The 23,280-nt window shown below is 37.5% G+C and overlaps 1 long non-coding RNA gene across 17 annotated transcripts; it reads right to left on the minus strand.

Annotated features, from left to right (window-relative positions):
• Nucleotides 1–18,081: 18,081 nt before the first annotated feature.
• Nucleotides 18,082–21,786, minus strand: LOC110885550. 17 transcript variants are annotated; one of them, XR_004869134.1, is made up of 8 exons: nucleotides 21,399–21,786; nucleotides 21,182–21,299; nucleotides 20,882–20,941; nucleotides 19,391–20,022; nucleotides 19,190–19,255; nucleotides 18,966–19,117; nucleotides 18,783–18,858; nucleotides 18,082–18,642 (listed from the first exon to the last, which is right to left on the minus strand). It is a non-coding gene; the product is annotated as an uncharacterized LOC110885550 (long non-coding RNA). The 17 variants fall into 17 exon arrangements; XR_002562298.2 differs by having other exon boundaries at nucleotides 21,172–21,299; nucleotides 21,399–21,781; XR_004869132.1 differs by having other exon boundaries at nucleotides 19,190–20,015; nucleotides 21,399–21,782.
• Between the last annotated feature and the right edge of the window lie 1,494 nt (nucleotides 21,787–23,280).

The raw sequence follows: 23,280 nt of genomic DNA on the forward strand, positions 1-23,280 counted from the left end.
CTGGTTTGGGAGCCATGGCATAACAAACCAACAAAGACAGCGTAAGAACTCCACAGGTGGCGTCAGCAATGGCAAGAGCCACATTGGCGATGCCTTCTACTTTTGGCATCGGGTAGAATTTCACGTAGGCAGTGCAATAGGGCGTCGTTGGGTTTGATATCCAAGACGTCACGTTGGCGACGACACATGCCGCATTGGCGACGCCTTCTCTAGTGTAAAAATGCTGCATTTTCTTATTTTTCAGCCTATTCGACCCGTTTGAGTCCCGTTCAGTCAAATCTGCTCCGAGACTTCTAAAAACCCCTTTACTATTAACTTTTCTGGTTTGCAAATTCTTTTCAACCCTTCCCGTAACGATACCCATTAAAACATGTAACTAATGAAATCATTAAATACTTACTTGCATTGCGCCTCGGAAATAACACACATTCGCGTGAGTTTTCAGTTTGAGTTCTAAGTACTCTAGTCTTAATACTTGAATCTCTCAAACCTTGGCTCTGATACCAATTTGTAAGGCCATGTACTTACTCAAAACATAATGAGTTTAAGCATAACAACGAAACAAGTCAAGACATAAAAACTTATAAAGTTTATCACAAAACTTCGATATAAACAAACCATATAAACAACATAAAAAAAGTTTACATCATAATTCTAAGATAACCATCATACACCTGTACAACAAAAGTATCAGAAATTTTTAAAAGATAAACATTTACATAACTAAACTTAACATGAAATTTTTCTACAAAAGCTTTTGACCTATTTTGTCGAGTATCAATGTGGAAGCATATGAGATGGTGTGTTCGTTCCAAACTTGGCGCCACCTAACACGATGATTTACCTCCAACCATATCACACAAATTAGTTATTTCAAAATTTACTAACATAGAATCCAAACTTTCCATCGAACATGATGATAATCCTTTCGTTAGCATTCATTCAATCGCACCTTCTAACGGGTCATAATGTCGAATTCCTACTTTTTTTATATCCGGTTCGACATCAATTCCCAACTCCAACATATATCATTTTAATTGTTCGACCCATATACACATTGAGAACTTTTACATATTTTCATTTAACATAATACCAATTTATATACTTAGTAAGATAACACAACAAAAACATCATACATCACTAGAACTCATAAGCATAAGAACTTACTTTTGTCGTGTTTTGCTTGCGACCCAAAATGGCTTGTGTCTTCTTCCTTAACCCCAACAATTCACAATCAACATACTTTAATCACATGTCTTCGTTTCTATTCTTTTCTTAACGTAATCGAGCTAACAACTATCATTTCCCGATTCTAACCATTTAGTATTATACTAACATGAGATCATCTTTGTCACATAGAATTCTTCATTCAAGCATTTTAACAAACACTTGTGCGCGTACAATTAGCAAAGCATAATGTACAAGTAGTCTATGCATATTCTTCCTATTTCATAACATGAACCATCATAATCAATCAAATTCACACAATCATCATTTTGCAATCAAATTATCAAATTAACGGTCTACTACATACAAATTTTCACATCAACATTATATGAATTTGCACCTACATGATTATTATACTTCATCACACTACCATTATAAGTGGGTTTCACCTTAAATCATCAATCCAATCAAAATTCAAGCGTAATTCATCTTCTACATAATGATCTTATCCAATGTTCATACTAAACCTTATTCAATTTCACGGATTAATCATAACCCGCTTATGAGAGATCATCAAATCATAAAGTTCGACTTACCTTTTGTTAGACTAGTTTAGATGATCGAATTTAAGTGTTTATGCAGTAAATTTGGCCATGATTTCCCTTCTAATTTCCAGATTTTGTGAAGATGAGGGTTTCTCCCTTCCCTCTCTTGCTCCAGGAGACATCCACACACACACACACTGATGTGTGGTGTGTTTTCTAGTTATTTTATTAAATTAACTTTCACTCTTTCCCTAATTGTCCCCTCAAGTATGAACACTTGTTTTTAAATGACTAAAGGCTCATTCTTTTAAGTTTAAGTTTTAATTTACATTCTAACTAGTTCACACTCCTAGTTATTACTTTTAGCATACTCTAATAATAAATATAAAAGTACATAATTAGATTTTGGGGCGTTACAAAACAAAAACAAGATGAAATATGTTCCGAAATTCGGGTTGCCTCCCAGTAGCGCTAAGTTTTAGTCTTCAACCGGGCTTCATGTGACCCTCAGACGGTCATATAATCCAGTGAGCTTGCAAGGAAGCTCACCTCATCCGTTGATTTCATATTAAGATCAGCACCGTCTAGATACGGCTTCAACCAGTGTTCGTTCACCACTTGCCTCTTTTGATCTTTCATGTCTTCAATTTCCACGTCACCAAACTTCCCCACTCTTATGATAACAAATGGACCCATCAACTTGCTTTTCAACTTACCTAGAAACAATTTTAGACGTGAGTTAAACAACTATACTTTTTGGCCTACCACGAAGACTTGACTCCCCAGTTTTGCATCATGCACCGCTTTCATCTTGTCCTTATACGCGGCTGCGGTATCATACGCCTCATTGCGTAACTCTTCAAGCTCACATAACTTTAATTGCCTATGTGCACCTGCATCAGTATAATCGGTGTTAACCTGTTTAACCGCCCAAAGTGAACGATGTGCAATTTCCATTGGCAAATGACAACCTTTACCATACACCAATCTATAAGGTGTAGTGCCAATAGGAATTTATATGCGGTGCGATAAGCCCACAAGGCGTCATCCAACTTAGTAGACCAATCCTGGTGGTCCGATCGCACAGTTTTCTGTAAAAATCTCCTTAATCTGCCTATTGGACACTTCAACCAGTCCACTAGTCTATGGATGATATGGTGTTGCGATTCGGTGATCCACGCCGTTTGAGAAGTTTGCCAAAGTGAAAAATTTTAAAATGAGATCCCCCATCACTTATGATCACACCGGGAATTCCAAACCTTGAAAATATATTTGATTGGGCAAACTTACACACAATGGAGTGGTCGTTCGTTCTGGTGGCAATCGCTTCGACCCATTTTGAAACATAATTAACTGCCACCAGAATGTACCGGTTGCCAAACGAATTGGGGAACGGGCTCATGAAATCAATTCTCCAAACATCAAAAATGTCTACAACCAAAATTGGTTGCATGGGCATCTCGTTCCTCTTAGAAATCCCACCCATCTTTTGAGAGTTTAAACAGTTTTTAGCAAACTCAAAAGCATCTTTAAAAAAAGTAGGCCAATAAAGGCCACATTCAAGAACCCAGTGAGTCGTCTTTTGACCACTAAAATGGCCACCGCATGCTGATGAGTGTGCATACTGCAACACGTCCATGAACTTTGTCTACGATACACATCTCCTGATGATCTGGTCTGTACCAATCTTGAACAAGTCTGGCTCATCCCATATGTAATGCTTCACCTATGTAAGGAATTGTTTCTTCCTTCTCTTGTTCCAAGCTTCGGGCACTGTACCTAAAACTAAATAATTGGAAAAATTAGCATACCAGGGTGTGGTGTTAATAGACATAAGATATTCATCTGGGAATTGTTCGTTAATCTCTGGTGTAATGTCCTCGATCCCCGAAGGAAGTCTAGAGAGATGATCAGCTACAACATTTTCACACCCATTTTTATCTCTGATCTCTAAATCAAACTCTTGCAGCAAAAGAATCCACCGAATTAGTCTCGATTTGGCATCCTTCTTTTCCATCAAATATTTCACTGCACTATGATCAGAATAAACAATTACTTTACTTCCCCAAGTGTATGACCAGAATTTGTCTAAAGCATAGACAACGGCAAACAACTCTTTCTCTGTTGTTGTCTAATTCAATTGTGCATCAGAGAGAGTTTTGCTTGTACAGTAGACAACCACCGGTTTCTTTTCTACTTGTTGACCTAGTATATCCCTGATAGCAAAGTCACTTGCATCACACATAATTTCATAAGGTTTTGTCCAGTCGGGTGATTGCAAGATCGGGGCTTGTACTAACTGTTCCTTTAACACACTAAATGCTATAACACATTCATCATTAAACTCAAAAGGGACATCTTTCAAAAGTAAATTACGTAAAGGCTTCGTTATGACACTAATTGAGGTATGACCACTGGTGATGGATTGTTAGCAATAACGGGTTTAAAATGGCTTTCGACCCCTTGCACTAGTCCACGGTCGTATCTTCAAGGAATGCCTTCGGGTTGGCTGACCGGTAGAACCATGTTTCTCGGAAGTAGCCTTTGCTAATTAGGTATTTGTTGTACCGGTGGTGGTATTAGGATGTTTACTGGTACCGCAGTACCTTGGTGTTGGTTAACTGGTTCAAGTGGATAACTGTATTGTTGATATCCAGCTGGTTCCTATTTTCCCCTTTCAGCAAACCTGACTCCCGTGTTATACCCCTCATAATTACCCATGTTCATCATCTGTTTGCTGCCTTGATTCCCCGCATAACTCTTACGGTAAAACCCAGTGTGTCCTAAGAAGGAACGAACACCTTTGACATTCGTAGGGGGAGGTAATGTTGAAATGACTTTAACCTTTGCCCTATTGACCTCAATCCCCTTACTTGACACCACGTGCCCTAGCACGATGCCCTCCCGAACCATAAAATGGCTCTTCTCCTAGCTTAAACCAAGTTAGTTTCCACACAAAATTTTAATACCTTAGATAATACACCCAAACATGTATCAAATGACGACCCAAATACAAAAGAATCGTCCATGAAAATTTCTAAGGCATCCCCGACCATATCTAAAAAGATACTCATCATGCACCTCTGAAAGGTGGCCGGGGCATTACACAGCCCAAATGGCATCCGCCTGAATGCGAAAGTACCATAGGGGCATGTGAGTGTGGTCTTTTCTTGGTCATCGGGGTGTATAGCTATCTAATTATACCCCGAATAGCCATATAAAAAGCAGTAATATTTATGACCAGAGAGTTTCTCAATAGTCTGATCGATAAAGGTAAGGGAAAGTGATCCTTTGACGTGGCGGCATTCAACTTTCTATAATCAATGAATACACGCCACCCAGTTACCGGCCAGGTGGCTATTTGCTCACCATTCTCACCTTTGATGATCTGAATTGGCACTGTCTGTGTTAGGATCATATACACACTATCTAAAATGGGATATATGATCCCAGCATCCAGCCACTTGATCACCTCCTTCTTCGCAACCTCGCACATATTGGGATTTAGTCGCCTCTTTGTGTCCCGCGACGGTTTTGCATCTGCATCAGTAATGATTTTATGCATTACAATAGAAGGACTAATACCTTTTAAATCCGCAGGTGTCCATCTGATTGTTGCACGGTGATCCTTTAGCACCTTCAATAATGTGGTCTCATGTCCTCTTCCAGGTTGGCTGCAATGATGACTGGGAGACTCTGGTCCTCTCCTAGGAATACATACTTCAGATGTTGTGGGAGCTCCTTTAACTCCACTCTCGGTGGACTTACAAGTGACGGCTTCAATCCTGAAGAGATTTCAGCTGGAAGACTCTCAACCCGATGAGTCCATGGAGGCCTCCCATCCTGCACTGCCATCGCCTCTAAACTCTCCACCACTTCCTCCAACTCATGATTATGTTCCTATTCATCCCTTTCACAAATGGAACAAATCTCGGTGGTTTCATTCTTAAGATGAAGATAACACCCATCAATAATATCTGCCATGAAACACTCATCTCTTGTTAGAGGGTCAGAAACATTTGAAAACACATTTAAGCGAACCTTTCTATTGCCAAAACTCATAAGGACTGTTCCAGAACGACAGTCGATCAATGCATGTGCTGTGGCTAAGAAAGGTCAGCCCAAAATAACATTTGGCTGCTTGATTTGTTCAGATGATACATAATCAAGCACCAAGAAGTCTACCGGGTAGTAAAACTTTTCCACCTTAACGATCACATCATGAACGAACCCCCTAGGAAGCTTAAGGGTCAAATCATCCAACACCACAGTGGTGTCAGCTTGACGTAGTGGACCAAAGTCATATTGGTTGTGCAAGCTTCCCGGGAGGATGCTCACGCTAGCCCCGAGATCTAGCAACGCCCTATTCATTTTAAAATCACCCACTTGCATGGGTATCAAAGGCGTTCCTGGGTCTCACAACTTAGGTTGAAGTACCCCAGTCAAAACAACAATGACTCGCTCAGTTAAGTCAATTTGCTTAAGGAATTTGTGGTGCCGTCTTTTGTGTGCACAAATCCTTCAAATACTTGGCATAAGCCGGAACCTGTTTAATTGCATCAATTAATGGTAAGTTAATTTTAACCTGTTTGAACACCTCCCATATTTCCTCCTGTTGAGGTCCCCGTTTATTAATTACTCCCTTATTAGCCGGATTCGTTAAAAGCTTCAGGGAAGGGTGGTTGAATTGATTCCCCTTCCTTAGATTTACCGGTTTCATTTGTGTCATTAGCGATTTCAACAGTGACTTTTACATTAGTTTTAACATGTTCAGGTCCCGGCTCATTCTCATCTACATCCTCCATCACACCTTTAACCATGGTTGGTGGAGTGTTGACTTTACTATACACCTTTCCACTACGAAGAGTACTTACCTTGCCAACTTGGTTGTTCCTTGCTTTCTGATGAGAAGGATTCACCTTTGTGTCACTTGGCAATTTTCCATTCTGTTGCTTCAGCTTTGCCAGCTCACTTGCTAGTTGCCCCATCTGTGTGGTCAACGAGTGAATCTCCTTGTCACGCACCTCATCCTTCTGTGCCCTTGCATCATCCATTTGATTCTGCTTCTACATCTCCTGCTGCATTGCTTTTAACACTTCTATCACTTCGTTACCTCTAGAAGCATTTAAAGGTCCTGATGATCCTCCATTCCTCCCTGTGATAATTTCCTTGATATCCCCCAGTAGTTGTTTGGGTAACGAGATTGATTGAAATTCATGTGCCCACCATCTTGATTATTGCCTTGAAATCCCAGGTTCCTCTGATTATTTGCGTTCCCATAACTGAAATTGGGATGATTTCTGAGCCCCGGGTGGTAGGTATTAGAATTCATGTTGAATTTCCTACCACCATTCCCACTACCTTGCAACAAATTCACCTCATCATGCACACCCAAAATACTAGGGCACTGATCAGCTATGTGCTCTAAATCTCCACAATGCCCACACATAGGCATCTGTCCCCCAACCTCGGGTGTGTTATCTACGGCCCTTACCACCGAATGTTGAGTTTTTCTTGAGGATTGAGCCTTTCTCTTTGAAGTACTCGCCATCTTTTCGATGTAGTCCTAATCAATATGCTCATAATTCGTATCGAACGTGCCGTTTGATATTGAATTAAGATCTCGTGCATCTTCCGGTGTCAACGCCTCAGGAAATACATTCAATAATTCCCACATTTTTATACCGTGATGTGGGCAATTCTTCAATGACATTTTAATCGGTTGAATGCTTCATGAAATAGCTCGCCCGATTGTTGTTGGGAATTTCTGATATCCTTCCGGGCATCACTAGTCCTTTGAGGAGCATAGAATTCATCCAGAAACAGTTGTTGCATATCGGGCCATGTGAAGATAGAGGCAAATGGTTAAGAATGGAACCATTGTTATGCCTTGTCTTCTAAGGTGAATTGGAAGAGTACCAATTTCACATCATCGGGTGTAAAACTTTGACCCCCAATGGTGTTGCACCGAGCATCATATGCAGCGATGTGCAGATACGGTTCTTCCATGGCCAAACCATGATACTTGGGAAAGCTTTGGATGGATTGTGCTCTCACTTCAAATGAACGACCTCGTAATTGAGGTATGACCACTGGTGATGGATTGTTAGCAATAACGGGTTTAAAATGGCTTTCGACCCCTTGCACTAGTCCACGGTCGTATCTTCAAGGAATGCCTTCGGGTTGGCTGACCGGTAGAACCATGTTTCTCGGAAGTAGCCTTTGCTAATTAGGTATTTGTTGTACCGGTGGTGGTATTAGGATGTTTACTGGTACCGCAGTACCTTGGTGTTGGTTAACTGGTTCAAGTGGATAACTGTATTGTTGATATCCAGCTGGTTCCTATTTTCCCCTTTCAGCAAACCTGACTCCCGTGTTATACCCCTCATAATTACCCATGTTCATCATCTGTTTGCTGCCTTGATTCCCCGCATAACTCTCAAATTCCTCATATCCATCGCCATATTCCCCAGAATCATCCCTTTAATCAAACATAGTGGTCCTGAATGAGAAAGGTTGTGGTTGAGATGATTGGTACGGTGGCTGTTGATTTGGTATAGGAGATGTGGGTAATGAATTAACGGGTCGACTTTGGTTTGGTGGAATAGGGTTCTCATCTTGAACTATCCCTGCATACGATGAGGAGTATTGAGCGGTAAATGGTTGGGTGAAGGGTGGTTGTTGAGAAGACGGTGGTTTGGCAGTGGTGGCATGTTGTCTAAATTGGGAAATGGTGGCGGTAGAATGGGTGGAGTTTGAGTAGCAGTTTGGGTGGATTGAGGTAATGGTTTAGATGTGCTAAAGGTGTTAGGTGAAGGTTGAGTAGGAGTAGGTGAGAACGGGCTTTGTGACAACGGATTGCCAGGGTTTTTGTCTGGGTTTCCCGAGTTCTCCATGAGTTTAGGTACAAATTGTAAGATATTATTTTCTCGATGCAATACTCGGGTTTGCCGAACTGTCCTGTCGATTTCTGGATTAAATACGAGTGGTGAAGACTTTCCGGACTTCCTAGTATGATGCATACATGTACGCAACCACTTGCACAAACACAAACAAGAAACCATGCGTAATTCTGAACAAAAAGAAATAAACTCTATTTTTAGATTTTTAACGATTTTTAGAAAAAAACATAAAACTAAACACTTTGCGCACGACTCCCCAACAACGACGCCATTTTGATGACTATCGTAAGGGTAATGCAAAAACTGAAATAACCTAAATAGCTAGAGTAAGTTAGGTATCGAATCCAGAGGAGTATGGTGGAAAGCGTTGTGGATCAAGTAAAAATAAACTAGTTGCAAAAATGTAAAATCAAGTGTTTGGAAGTTGGATTAAAGTAAAAGCTAATTAAAACGAGTTTGTAACAATAGAAGGAAAGGTGATTCCTCCAATTTCTGAATCAAAGTGGATTCAAGTGATTAGTTTTAATTGAGAAAATTACATAGACATGATTAAAATAATTAATTAGCTGATTGTGATTAACGAGGACTAAATACTTTGATTGCAAAGCAACAAAAGGTCGTCACACGATTATCAATTGATAATTACTAAACCCAATCCCTATCTAATATATCCCGATTACTAGAACTCTTAGGAATTGAAAGATTCAAAACTAGGTTTTAGATAAAATCAATCATTTACAATCAAACTAAGAAACCACTAAGCAAAAAGCATCAAATGCTTAGATTTCTCGTAGCACTCTAACTTCACCGATTTAAGCGACAAAACCTGCGTGATCCCCAAGCACTCTAACTTCACCGATTTAAGCGACAAAACCTGCTTCATCCCCAAGCACTCTAACTCCGCTTCATCCCCAGGCACTCTAACTTTACCGATTTAAGCGACAAAACCTGCAAAACCACAATTTCTCGTAGTTATCACATTCAAAGCATATAATCGCTTAAAACGCAACCCAAACCCATAAAATAACACATTTACGCTCGGGTTTCACCCTCTTAATCACTCTCTCTCATGTACCGGCTTCTCAGTTGCTGGCCTTGTCAGGACATAGTTTACAGTATCTATCCTCATCCCCCAATTCAATATAATTCCTTCTGATTTCCTGGTAACTATCAGTTTTAATCACTTCAACAGCTACTACAAAAAAATGAAGGTAAAATGTCCTGATCAATAAAAATCCATCAAATAGGTTCGATTCAAGTATTAGGGGTTCTTCTCCGATGTCAATTGTTTCTTTTGCGGTTGTTAAAGGTACAATTTACGGCTCTCTTTTCTATTACTTTTCGCATCCTGTCAAATACCGGCTATTTGTTCAAAAATTTAGGGCTTTCTAAGAGGCAATGGTTTTCATCAGGGTATTCACATCCATGACTTATATTCCAGTGATGTTCTTATATGCTCTTTTGCGAACGCCTTAATGTTCTAGCAGAGTTGATGACAATAGAAACAATATTATAGTACCCTATTTCCAATCCCTTAGGTTAGTTCTTTTATGAATTTTTAGGTTTGATGGATTTTAAGTTGCCTAAGAAAATCTAAATGTACTTTAGTTTGGCCCATTACTTTTAGGTTTGATGGATTTTAATTTGCCTAAGAAAATCTAATGTACTTTAGTTTGACCCATTACTTAATAGATTCATACCAAAATAGATTGAGCAATTAGGATTTAGGCCTCTTTTTACACACCCATGGATATTAGTTTTTGCTTTATTGAGCCATGTACTGAAAAGCATAAACAGGAGTTAACAAATGGATCAGGTACCTGAATCATGAATCTGCTACATCTGAACCTAGGTTCCTAACTCCGTTAGATAAATAAAGGAACGACCAGCAAGCATGCAATCAAACAACCATGAACTTGGTTAAATAGGATGGCAGGTGCTCTTAAGTGTTTGTGAAGAGGAGGCAAGAGCTCCCAAATAAGCTTTATATAAAACTACAGTTTATCTCACCTAGTTTACACATTAGCCTTTTTTTTATCAAGTGAACCATCATAATCTAGTTTATAATCCAATTCACAAATTTGCAGATCATAGTCTTTTTTTATTATTTAGAGATCTGAAACTGAAAATGGACTTGATAATCATAACACTAAAACATAAAGACATCATCAATATGAATCTAAATTAACCACAATTGAGTATAAAAAAGAAATCACACCCATTATATAAGTCTCTAACGACGAATACTGAATATTGCTTTGGCTTCAATCAACACATTTTGATTGGCATACTTGCTTAACAACTCCTATTCAAGCAATATTGTTTTAGCCACACCTCGTCCACTCCACCACTGCCTCCATCCTCATCCGTTCCTCAGCCGGCCCTTCCAATTTCTTCAAAACAGCATCTTCATGCTACTAGTCAATATTTAACCTTTCATATCCATAAAAATTTGCATCAATCCTCTTTTATATATCCTACCTTCCTCTAGGCGCGGAACTAGAGGGGGGTCAAGAGGGGTCGTTGACCCTCCGATCACCAGAACTTTTTGAATTTTTATTTATAAATTTTGAGTTTTTAAAGAACAAGCTTAGAGATGAACCTCCTAATTTGAATCGGTATAGAATATAAGCTTATGATGACCCCCTAACTAAAATGTTCTGGTTCCGCAACTGCTTTCCTCAACTCCAGATATCTCCTTCGCACTAGAATTTTATCATACAAATGATCCTACACAATCCTGGTTGCATCAGCCAAATCACACAAATAACATACATTTTTCAGCATCTGATTTGCTTACACCGAACTTTTCAACCTTCAAAGCCATACAAACAATTCAGGAAATAAAACACTTCTCCTAATTCATTTTCTGAAGTTCAAGGAATATAATATAAGAATAATACTGTTTCAGAACCAACTCCAGTACCAGGGCACCTATTGCAATAATAAGAAATATGTAGCTGATTGTTTCTCCTACTACAGTTAGTAGTGTCTAGCTCCCTTCATCGGCATACATTATGCCGAGACTCAGTTTAATTCCTGAATTGTTTTTTTTTTTTTTTTTTGCATTAAGTTTTTTATGTTTACACTATCAGGTCAGTTTAGAAAAGTTCATACCAAATCCAAACATAAAGCCACTAAAAGAAAGAAAATACACAACATACTTGAACGAATAGGGCAGTAAAGAGGTCTGTTCATATCGTCACTCATGTTTGCAGCTTGTAATGGTATTAAAATTTAAAAGAACCAAATTCTAAGAAAGCATGAAAATTCATACCTGAGTTTTGCATAGGTGTGCTGCGACAAAACCCCAATCCACAAATCAACAAACAAACAAACACGAGAAAGCGTGCATTCACAACCAGCACGTGTTTATCCCATTTGCTTTTGATACTTTTGGTTTTCTGGCGCCGGAGGCTGTGGACCTACATAGTCGAGTTCAAAGGGTCATGCATAGTAATGTTATAACCCCGAGATCTATGGACATAATTTTTAAAAGACTTAGTTTTGCTATTCAAAAAAGGGTAGCGGCGCAGCTTGCTGCTCGTTTACCAATTATCTCGATTTAAATTCATAACATGAAAAGATCAATTAGTTGAACAAACAAAATATTGATTTTTAGGGGAACCATAATTTTGACCAAAACCAAGTGTAGTGAACCATACAAATAGAGGTGCCGAACCAGACAAGTTTAGATGAAAAATATGAAATGATCACTTATAGGTTAAAGTTAGAGTTAAATGTTTGGTTGGTCCCCGTGGTTTGCAAAAATTGCAGACTTGGTCTTAGTGGTTTACTAATTACACGCGTGATACCAAAACTTGTCAAAAATGAACTCGCTTGGTCCCCAGCCCTAACATCAGTTAAATATCTCTGTTAAAACACCCGTGTTCTTGGCATGTGAGGGTAATTGGGTCCTTTCAGTCCAGCCCATTCAAAAAGAGTTAAATACCTGATAGGTCCCACTGCACCCCCTTCTTGTTCCCTAAACCACCACCATCTCCGACTGCGTAGGCCATTTCTTCGAGGAAGCATACTAAGAAAGAATTAGCAGAGTCGTCTCCCTCCTCCTAAAAGAGAGAAGCGGGCTAACCCAGGAGAGAGACCAGCGAACATGACTTTCGCATCTCACGTATTCCGTCACTGTAAACAGGTTCCGATCACTCTTCTTTTTCATCCTCAATTCGCTTATTACTGCTATATATGTTCGCTTTTTGTATTTTCATTTTTATTCGATATGTATCATGTTTTGTATGTATAAACCCTAAGATTCACGATCGCTAATTGATTTGAAATAGTAAATGTATTGACTCTTGATGCGTTAGGTTAGGTTATTGCACTTCTGATTTCATTTTAAGATCCGTGAGGATTAAGCTAATTAGTTATATGCGTCTAGCTGTTATAAGGAAGAGTAGATTAGTATTTGAAGATTGAGCTATTTAGGTAATTAGGTTGCAGATTTGATTAGTTGTGAGTGGAGAGAGGAAGATTTCTGTTAAATTTGAGCTTGAACATGAGGAATTGAGGATGCTTATTTATATGTGGCATAATCTATCTGATAAGCTATAGTGTTTTATTGTAACGATTTTGTGTGTGTTTTCAGTTGAACGTTTGCAATAGAGTAAAATGCCAGAACAACAACTTGTGGAAGAAATTGCAGGAGAAGCAATTGCCATCCTAGATGGTGGTGGTGGTTTGGGGAAGAAGAAGGGTGTAGGGTGGGACCTACCAGATATTTAACTCTTTTTATAATGGGCTGGACTGAAAGTACCCAATTACCCTCACATGCCAAGCACATGAGGTGTTTTAACAGAGATATTTAACTGATGTTAAGGCTGGGGACCAAGCAAGTTCATTTTTGACAAGTTTTGGTACCACACGTGTAATTAGTAAATCACTGGGACCAAGTCTGCAATTTTTGCAAACCACAGGGACCAACCAAGCATTTAACTCTTAAAGTTACTTTGTTGATCACAAACTTACAGTAACTCATTCAGATGGTTAAAAAAAGGATAGGTGAACGGTATCTTTAGCCGCGGAAGGGATCTCCCTTCCCAGTTCACGACCCGACAACGATCCGTGGCGGTAAATACCCTTGCCAACTTGATTGGATTGAAGAGCCTGGAGTAGCCAGGATTCGAACCCGCGACCTCCACGTAATGGGAGGCCTCAAGAGACACTAAATGGGTGCCGGTGGCCACTGAGCCAAGACCTAGTGGTTCAATCAGATGGTGGTTAAGGGAACAACTGATATAAAAGTATCTATCAATAAGATAGAAACTTGCGATTCACAATTCTTCAATGTAATCCGAATCTGTCTTTTCAGCCTTGGATATACAACTAAGATTATGCCTAGTTGCCAGTTTTTTATAAGTACAAACAGTTATGAATTCATGATTAGCGTTGATAAGCTCAACATCGATTTTTAGCGCTTCCTTCATGTATTTAGAGACGGGATTACAAAAACTAATGAACAATATATAAACACAGATCAATCGGTGCTCATTCTCAATTAGAAAAAAACTAATGAACAATCAATAAAATGAAGATTCGAGATAAAAATTGTACATTTTATGATATTACTGTTGGAGATGATTTACATTTTACAAAGAACCAATTCGAATGAACAATTTGTCTTTTGGTGGATTGGAGACATCGATGGGTTCTGTTGATGATGCGAAAGCAGTTTGGAAGGTGATTGTGCGAATGCGCACTTAACTTTACCGAAATTGCCTTCACTGAGCGTTTTTCGGATCTCTGATCTCGCATTTCCCGAGTCTCATTTAAGAGGGGAGAGGAAGGAAAACAAATTAAAAGAGAAAGAGAGGGAAAATATATGATTTTTTTTCGTGTTCCCAAGTTTAATGAAAAGCAAAGGAAAAGAGAAGAAATCAAGCATTTTATGTGTTCCCGAATTAGGAGGAAAAGAAAAGAAAGGAATAATTTTACCATTATACCTTTTAAACATAAAACATTTTAATTATATATGAGGGCAATTTACTAATTAATAATATTTTGTCTCTTAATCTCTCCTATTTGGGAGGATAAATATATTAACAAATTTTCTTCCCTTTTCTTTCCTTTCCCCTCCCCTTCTATCCTTAAAAATCTCAGGAACATGGTTTTTTCGTATTTTCATCTCTTTTCATTCCCCTTCCCCTATTAAATGAGACTCGGGAACAGAGTTAAGGAAAGTGTATTAACAGGGCAGTCAAGAATGAGATGTTAAGGAAAGACAAAAAGAGTTGATTTTTTTAGAGAGTGCTCAACCTCTGAGAACCGCTTGTTTTACAGTCTTCTTTCTGAATAAGATAGTTGGGATTGAATATTACATAGATCTAACGGTGATAATCCCATTTTGACAACAGTTCAACCCTTCACATCAGCGACATGTCACTCATTCTAATAATCATCAAAAACCACTACTCTAATGGTGTGGTCATGACCCATACCACTATTTTCTTATTTTATTTTATTTTTGTGAAAAGAAAAAAGAAATATTGAAAAAGGAAAAGGAGGCCCATGGTTGTGACGGTTTAATCAATGCCAACTATGGTGAAGGAGACAAGGGAGTGTAGCAATCCATTAATGATCCTATGTGTCATTAATGACCCAACATATACCCCACACCCTTTAGTAATTAGCCCCTCACATTTGTTATTGTATTGTTGTTTTAATGCTATGTGATTGTAAAGTGCTAATTGTATTCCATTTTCTTCATCAATGGTAGAGTAAAATGGCACCCCTCCCCGCATCTAATTAAATATAAAAACTTTCAGATATTAAGTGTGTTTATAGCTTTGAAATGCAAGATTTTATAGTTTTTAAATAATGTTTTCTAGCAGTAGTATTTGTAGTATTTGTGAAAATCTAAGAGTTGTGTTTGCAAGATCAGATTATTTAGGAAACATGTGTTTCACGGTTTATGTATATTTATATAAAAAAACTGCATATCACCTAGCCTCGAACTTGAGACCTGGAGAGAAAAACTTACCCGTACCTGTCATAGGTGGAACTTAAATATCCATGACCACCACTACAACACTAATGATCGTTATGTAGGTGTTCTGTTTGAGTTTGGTTTTGATGTATGGTTCTAGTTGGGAATTCATTTTCTTTTTGTTGCAATTGAGTTTGGGGCGTAAGATAAGGATTTGGGTTAGCTTTGGCATTATAAGTTTTTATTATTTTCAAGATCTAGTTGGGAATTTATTTTCTTTTTGTTGCAATTGAGTTTGGGGCGTAAGATAAGGATTTGGGTTAGCTTTGGCATTTTAAGTTTTTATTATTTTCAAGATGAAGTATGCTCTTTTAGTTATCTCACATAACATAATATTAACTTTGTAGTTATGTTTGCTTTACATATTAAAAGGTTTTACTTTCTATACAGGGATGTGTTTGCTTTACGTATTAAAAAGTTTTACTTTCTATACAGGGAAAACAACAAACACCTAATAAGAATTCTCCCAGAGTCAAATCTACTATTCTGTCCAAGAATACATATGCGCACCACTCCAGCAAGACGAAAAATGAAAGTTGTTCCTCACAGACCTTGTATAAGATTTGGCCTTGCTAAATCAGTCACCCCTGATGGATATCCATGATAAAAAAAAAACTTTTTTTGAATCGGGTTCATATATATACACGTATGATTATTTGTTACAAAGATTATTCAAATTTCTTTTGACAAGTATGTGTTTATAAATATATATGCTGGTTAACGTACAAATGCGCTTATCGTACATTACGTACGCTACAATCTCAACCGTCAGATCATCTTCCCGCATTGAAAATCGCATGTTGTTTTTTTGTAACAATTTCGCATGTTGGTTTTTTAACATGCGATTTCTTCAAAATTACCACATGCGAAATTGTTACAAAAACCAACATGCTATTTCATCAAAATTATCACATGCGAAATTGAATTACCACATGCGAAATTGAATTACCACATGCGAAATTGTTACAAAAAAACAACCTGCTATTTCATCAAAATTATCACATGCGAAATTGAATTACCGCATGCGAAATTGTTAAAAAAACAACCTTCTATTTCATCAAAATTATCACATGCGAAATTGTTAAAAAAACACCTGCTATTTCATCAAATTTATCACCCGCGAAATTATTACAAAAAAAAAAAAAAAACAATATGCGATTTTCATTGCGGGAAGATGATCGGACGGCTAAGATTGTAGCGTACGTAATGTATGATAAGAGAATTTGTACAGTACCCTTTATATATATATATATATATATATATATATATATACTAGTTGTTTACCCGCGCGATGCGGCGGGAAACATACCACTTAGGTTGGTGAGTTTAGGGCTATGTACGGGGATGTAGTTTCCGATGTGGCGTGCAACGACGATGGTGGCAGTGTAGCAGAACGTGAGGGTCGGTTGCGGCCTTCTTTAGCGGCGAAAAATCAACGGTGTGTGGCTATTGGTGGTTTCTTGATGGCGTTTGGTGTTGGCGGCGGCCGGTTACCGGCTTCAGGAGAAAACAAAGAAAATTGTGTGATTCTAGTTATGTTATGAGGGGTTTTAAAGATGTGGGTACATCAACGGTTTTGAATGATAAATCGTATCATCAGTTACAATGAGGCCTTCGGCAGTGGGGAAGCTTGACGTTTTCTAAAAATGTTCAGGGCCTTTGAAATTTAAAATCCCACCCAAGAATTGAGGGTATTGTTTAAAAGCGAAAAATCCCACCCAAGAGATTAAGGGTATAAAGGGTGTTCTTTGAAAGGTATAAAGGGTATTGTGCTTTAGAGAGTTGTACATCATGCTTTAAAGATGTTTTAAATAAAGTGGCAAATTACCTTAAGTTGTCCTTGCAATATGCTTTATAACATAGTATAGATTAATGAGATCAAGTAATAAATGAATTTTAACTTTATTAACACAACTTTTATCACATGTTAAATTTGCAAGATAAGTAATAGAGGTAAAATAATCCCCATAGCCAGAGCCTGAGAAAATCAGATTCTCAAAGAAGAGCAACAAGTATAAGAAAAACAATATAATAAATAAATACCCATGAAACCGTATACAATATAAAAACTTTGTTGCGAAGAGTTTGGTAAGACAACCCGTAGTGGGGTTTTTTTTTTGGGTGTTTTTCCCCTAAAAAACGCCACACAACACCCTTTTCCCACCCGGGGCGTTTTTTTCAAACAAATTGTTTTTGGTAACAATATCAAGCTCTACCCTCAACTAATTAGGAGCCTAAAAAATATAACAATGCAAAGCAAACCAAAAGCCAACATGACACTATTAAACTATTACCAAATCACCATTTTTTTTAATTCTCTAAGTTTAAACAGCTTGAGACAGAGGAAGCCTATTAATTCTCGGAAAAGTAAAATAAATATGAATTGCTATAAATAACAAATTAAATAAATTGAAAAACACCATGTATACCATTTTATCATATGAGTTGTTCCACCATGCCATTTACATGTTTCCATACTTTCATATACTTTCATAGAAAGAAAAACATAAAGAGAAGAGTTACATTAACCTTAAATCTCCCAACAAACCAATATGCCATGCACATATTACATACAAAAACAACCTTAATAGTTAGATACTACAACATTAAAAACTAAAAAAGAAACTTAAAACTAACCCCAAATAACCAATTCATACAACTTTCAGATCAAACACTCTTGTTTTCATATGCTTAGAATAGCTCCACAATCATACCACATCTACCATAGCCGCCACCGGATCTGTATGATATCCAACGGTTACACCTTCGCTTGATATAGTAATGCTGCTGACTGAACTTGCGACACTCTTCACGAATGATCGTTGGTCAACTTTTTGGAATCAAAAAACACCTAGTTTACACTATCCATCATCAGATATGTCCATAACTTCACTAACAACCAGATATATGAATCAAAGGTCACCGGAACTTGCAACGTTCCCCATAATCAACCCAGCAACCTCCGAGTAACATCACCATCCACCGCCACTGCTCACCGCTGTCCGAAGATGGTCTCTGCAGCCACAATCTGCTAAACAAAAATATGACATGTACATAAAGTGATTGTCACTTCCACACCTCATGTAAAAATATGGCATGTAAAAAAATCTCACATTTGTTTACATTTTTGCAAAAATTATACTTTAAAGATAAACATAAAAACCGAACCATTTAAATGAAAATGTTGACTAAATAGCTTCTTGGGTTTTATAAGCTTCTCCTAGCATACCATAATCCTGAACGGCTGAACCAAACCATTTAGAACACATCAAAAACTGAAAAACCACCAAAAGTAATAAAAACGAAAGAAAAAAAACATGAACATATCTGTGATGAGTTAAAACTAAAAACCTTGCTTGTTATGCAATCATCAGCAACAAATCTCATCTCTTTCGGTCTCATCTGCCGCGTTTGCACGGTTGGCCCACCCAACCCGACCAGTTTGGTTGGTTGTTTCAAAAAACCATAGTTTGCGATTCGTCTCAACCTTTTTTTTGTTATATCTGGTTGAGCAAGACTGTAAGCACCCCTAGCATCAATTTTACTTACAAAAATAACCTGTAAACAAAGATTACCTCTGCGATCCGAACTTTATGGGTTTTCCAGTGGAATTAACATACTCCTTGTCCGTAGTCAAACTTCTTTAGTAGACAACAACCATGCATGCATATGAAATTCAAAAAAAATAATTTCAGTTACCTTATTAAGCAAGTACTAACAAAACTAAAAAATAAAAAATGGGTTAAAAACTTTACATTCCCTGTATCAACAGTTACCTTATTAAGCCAAACCCATATGAGACTTCTATTCAACCAGCTTTTAAAACAAATGTACCATACTGGCCCAACATGGCGCGAACCTGAAAATCTGACACAAACCCCAACACAACACAACCCGAACCCGAAAACCGGTAATGAACCCAAACACTAAATGTTTTGATCCCAAAAGCGCACCTGAATTCACGACGTTGCTGTCCTGTTCGCTGCACTATTTTAGTAGCTCAATACCGATGTTCTTCGCTGTCGTTTGGTCACTAAATGCAGCCTTTTACACTCTCTCACATAACCGCCAGATCAACCGCCTATTACCACCAGATCAGCTGCCTCTTGACACCCGTGTAGCCGCCAATTGCTGTTGTTGTTAGACCGGCTTCAGCCCTCTTATGGTCCCATTGATCGCCACTGTCGACCACACATATTTGCAGATGATGCCGCCAGGATTCACCATCACAGAGCCACCATCGACACTGGAATTCTAATAGTGGCAAACTTTTCAAGAAATTTGTCCATCTCTGTAATACAAAATTTGAAATATGGATGTGTTATCGGGCCCCTGAAACCAAGATGAGATAAATGAGGCAACTCCGGAGCATAGTAACTTCTACTATATTGTTCCCTGCAGCTGGTACCTAGAAATTGCATTAACCGTCTGTGAGATTGTAAACTATTAAACGTCTTAGTTGCCAAACTTGTTCTTTAAGACATGCATATTAGAGGGTGTTTAGATGTGTGTTTTATATTGATTATGTGAGGTTAAATAAAAACAATTAGATAATAAATTGTGATAAAGTGTCCACAAAGCACCAATCAATGCTTTAAACGTCTTAGTTGCCATAATTTTTTGGTTTGTATCTCTTGAACGATCAAAGCACCAATCAATGCTTTAAATAAAGTGTCCACTGCAAATTTAAAACACCATTATTAAATTCAATCAAGACCCAAAAACATAATGTAAAGTTTAATTCATCCAGTTTCGGTCGTTAATGTGAACTTAGTCTCGGAGCATATTTTTGAAACCAGATCTTCAATCAAGACCCAAAAATATAACGTAAAGTTTTAATTCCTCCAGTTTCGGTCGTTAATGTGAACTTACTCTCTGAGCATATTTTGAAACCAGATCAATATGTTGAAAATTGCCCAAAATGTACTTTTGATGCATAAAACTTCTTCATAAAAATAAGACTTTCAATGAGATGATATAGTTTTTTAATGAAATTTGACAAGCTAATCGTATAAGAAAAAAAAAGTCATTTTTATGGGAAAAAAGGTGTTTTCATGACTTTGCAGTGATTGATATCCCATACCAGAAATTTGACAAACTAATTAATTACTGTCTTATTTAGTTTATCAGAATTGTTGAGGATTACCCAAAATTAGTGTATGATCATAACTTAAACCAATACAACAGTTTTTTCATGCGTATTATATCTCATATAATTATAGAAAGAAACTTCATATCAATGAAAGTGTGTCTGTTACTTAAATGACCTTCGGTAATGTTTGATGATCCTGCTCCATCAACTTTCCATGTTGCTGCAGCCTTCAGTTCTGCAAGAGATAATATTCTGAGTTAACTTGTTAACTTGACCCCAATATCTCTCTTCTATGATCTACGATAAGAATATATAACCATGACAAACCCTTATAATCTTTATCCTTACTTAGTATGCGCATATATAGATTGACAGATTGTAAATTCAATTGATAAGTACGAAACTTCACATGAACACACAAAGACGGGAATTTATCCACTATACTGAAATTAAAACCTCGGTCACCTCCACATACTTGACGAGAATCGCATCTGGAACTCCAACCACCGAGATCTGATTCTTCTCCATGATTTTGTTGTCTCCTTCCAAATATTCTTATTATTCTTCACCAGATCTAGTCTTTAAACCATGACCTACAAAAAACGAAAATCCAAAACACAAACAAAAGCAAGTAAAATCCAGTGAATACATGAAGAAATAGTGTTCAGAAACAAAAGGACGGTGTCACTTACCCTTGATGAATGTTGAAAAACGCCAATAAAAGCCGGAAAACGGAACCAGGAGGTCAGAATCTTCATCGATTTGTTGAAACTTCATAGATCTGGTGAGATCGTTCCTGAATCGCCAGAGAGAGGAGCAGATCTAGTGAAATCGTTCTGAATCGCCAGAGAGAGAGAGAGAGGTGCAGGGAACGCCAATAAAAGCCGGAAAACGGAACCAGGAGGTCAGAATCTTCATCGATTTGTTGAAACTTCATAGATCTGGTGAAATCGTTCCTGAATCGCCAAAGAGAGGAGCAGATCTAGTGAAATCGTTCTGAATCGCCAGAGAGAGAGAGAGAAAGGTGTACAGGGAAGGGCGATTTTGAAATGTTTTGAAATGAATGAAGTTGAAACCCTAATGGTATCCCGTGTTTTTTAGCAAAGGGTATAAATGGAAAGTGATGTTTTCTAATGCTTAAAAGACTTGTACATCATGCTTTAAAGGTGTTTTAAGGAAATTTCAATGACTTCAAGAAGTCCTTTGGATATGCTTATTAATATAGTATAGATATATATAGGGAGAGAATAATGAGAAAACTACATATATATGAGAAAACTAGAAAACTAACTAAAAGCCACTAAAAAGGAGGGGGGAGACTTTTAACGAAGGAGGAGGGACTTTTAGTGAAGGAGGGGTAAAATTGGAACAAAAAATATATAACTTTTCAAACATTTCCCATTTCTCCATACGTTATCATTTTAAAACAAAAATGGCACCATAAGATCACAAATTTTCTTATCTATCATTCAAGTATATTCGAGCATATTTTTTATGACATAAAAAAAGATTTATAGTGTGGTCTTGTTTTCAATACTATTATTACAGTAGTGCACATGTGCAATATAACATGTACTACAATGTGCATTCATGCTTAAAATTAGCTTTTTGAGTCTAGTTTAGCTTTTAGGGTTAGTTTTTTTGGAGGTTTAGGATTAGGATTAGATTTTTGGGTGTGGGGAGGGGGGGGGTTTAGGTTTTTTTCGGGTTTATGTTTAGGGTTTAGTTTTAGGTTTTCGGGAGGGTGGAGGGTGGGGGGTGGGGGGTGGGGGGTTTAGGTTTTTGGGGGGTGGGGGGGGTTAGGTTTTTGGTGGGAGGGTGAATTTAGGTTTTTGGGGGTTGGGGGTGGGGGGTTTAGGTTTTTGGGGGGTGTCGGTGGGGGTGGGTTAAGTGGTTTAGTCTTTCCGTATTAGTGCACATGTGCAGTTCAACCAAAATTTTTTTTTTTTTTTTTTTGAAAATTTTTTTCTATACATAAAAAGTAGCGATTTTTCTATAAAAAATTGTAAAAAAAAATTGGTATGGTTTTTAGGTTTTTTTAGTTAGTTTTTTGGTTTTCTCATTTAAACTAGTTTTCTCATGATCCATTCCCTATATATATATATATATATATATATATATATATATATATATCTATATATATATATATATATATATAGGGTTAGGATCATGTGAGAAGAAGTAGGCTATTTGAGAAACTTGAGAAGAAATCTGGACCACACATTTTTCCTAAGGTTTTCGTAATATACACATATGTATAGTGTAAAATTGACTATATACATATATGTATATTGAATTATACACATATGTATATAGTCAATCGTAATCTATACATATGTGTATATTACGAAAAGCTTAGAAAAATGTGTGGTCCAGATTTCTTCTCAAGTTTCTCAAATAGGGTGCTCTTCTCTTAGGATATTAGTTTAAACATATGACATTTCGGGAACGTTTTCTATTATGTTTAGGGTTTTACACGGATGGTCCAGTAGGCAGTGTGCGACGGTGCAGCAGCGGAAAGCAGCGTCCTGTTGCCTGATATGGTTTCTCGTTATAGAAAGAGATAGAAAATAG

This window comes from Helianthus annuus, chromosome 10, assembly GCF_002127325.2.
Source record: "Helianthus annuus cultivar XRQ/B chromosome 10, HanXRQr2.0-SUNRISE, whole genome shotgun sequence".
Classification (NCBI taxonomy): Eukaryota; Viridiplantae; Streptophyta; class Magnoliopsida; order Asterales; family Asteraceae; genus Helianthus; species Helianthus annuus.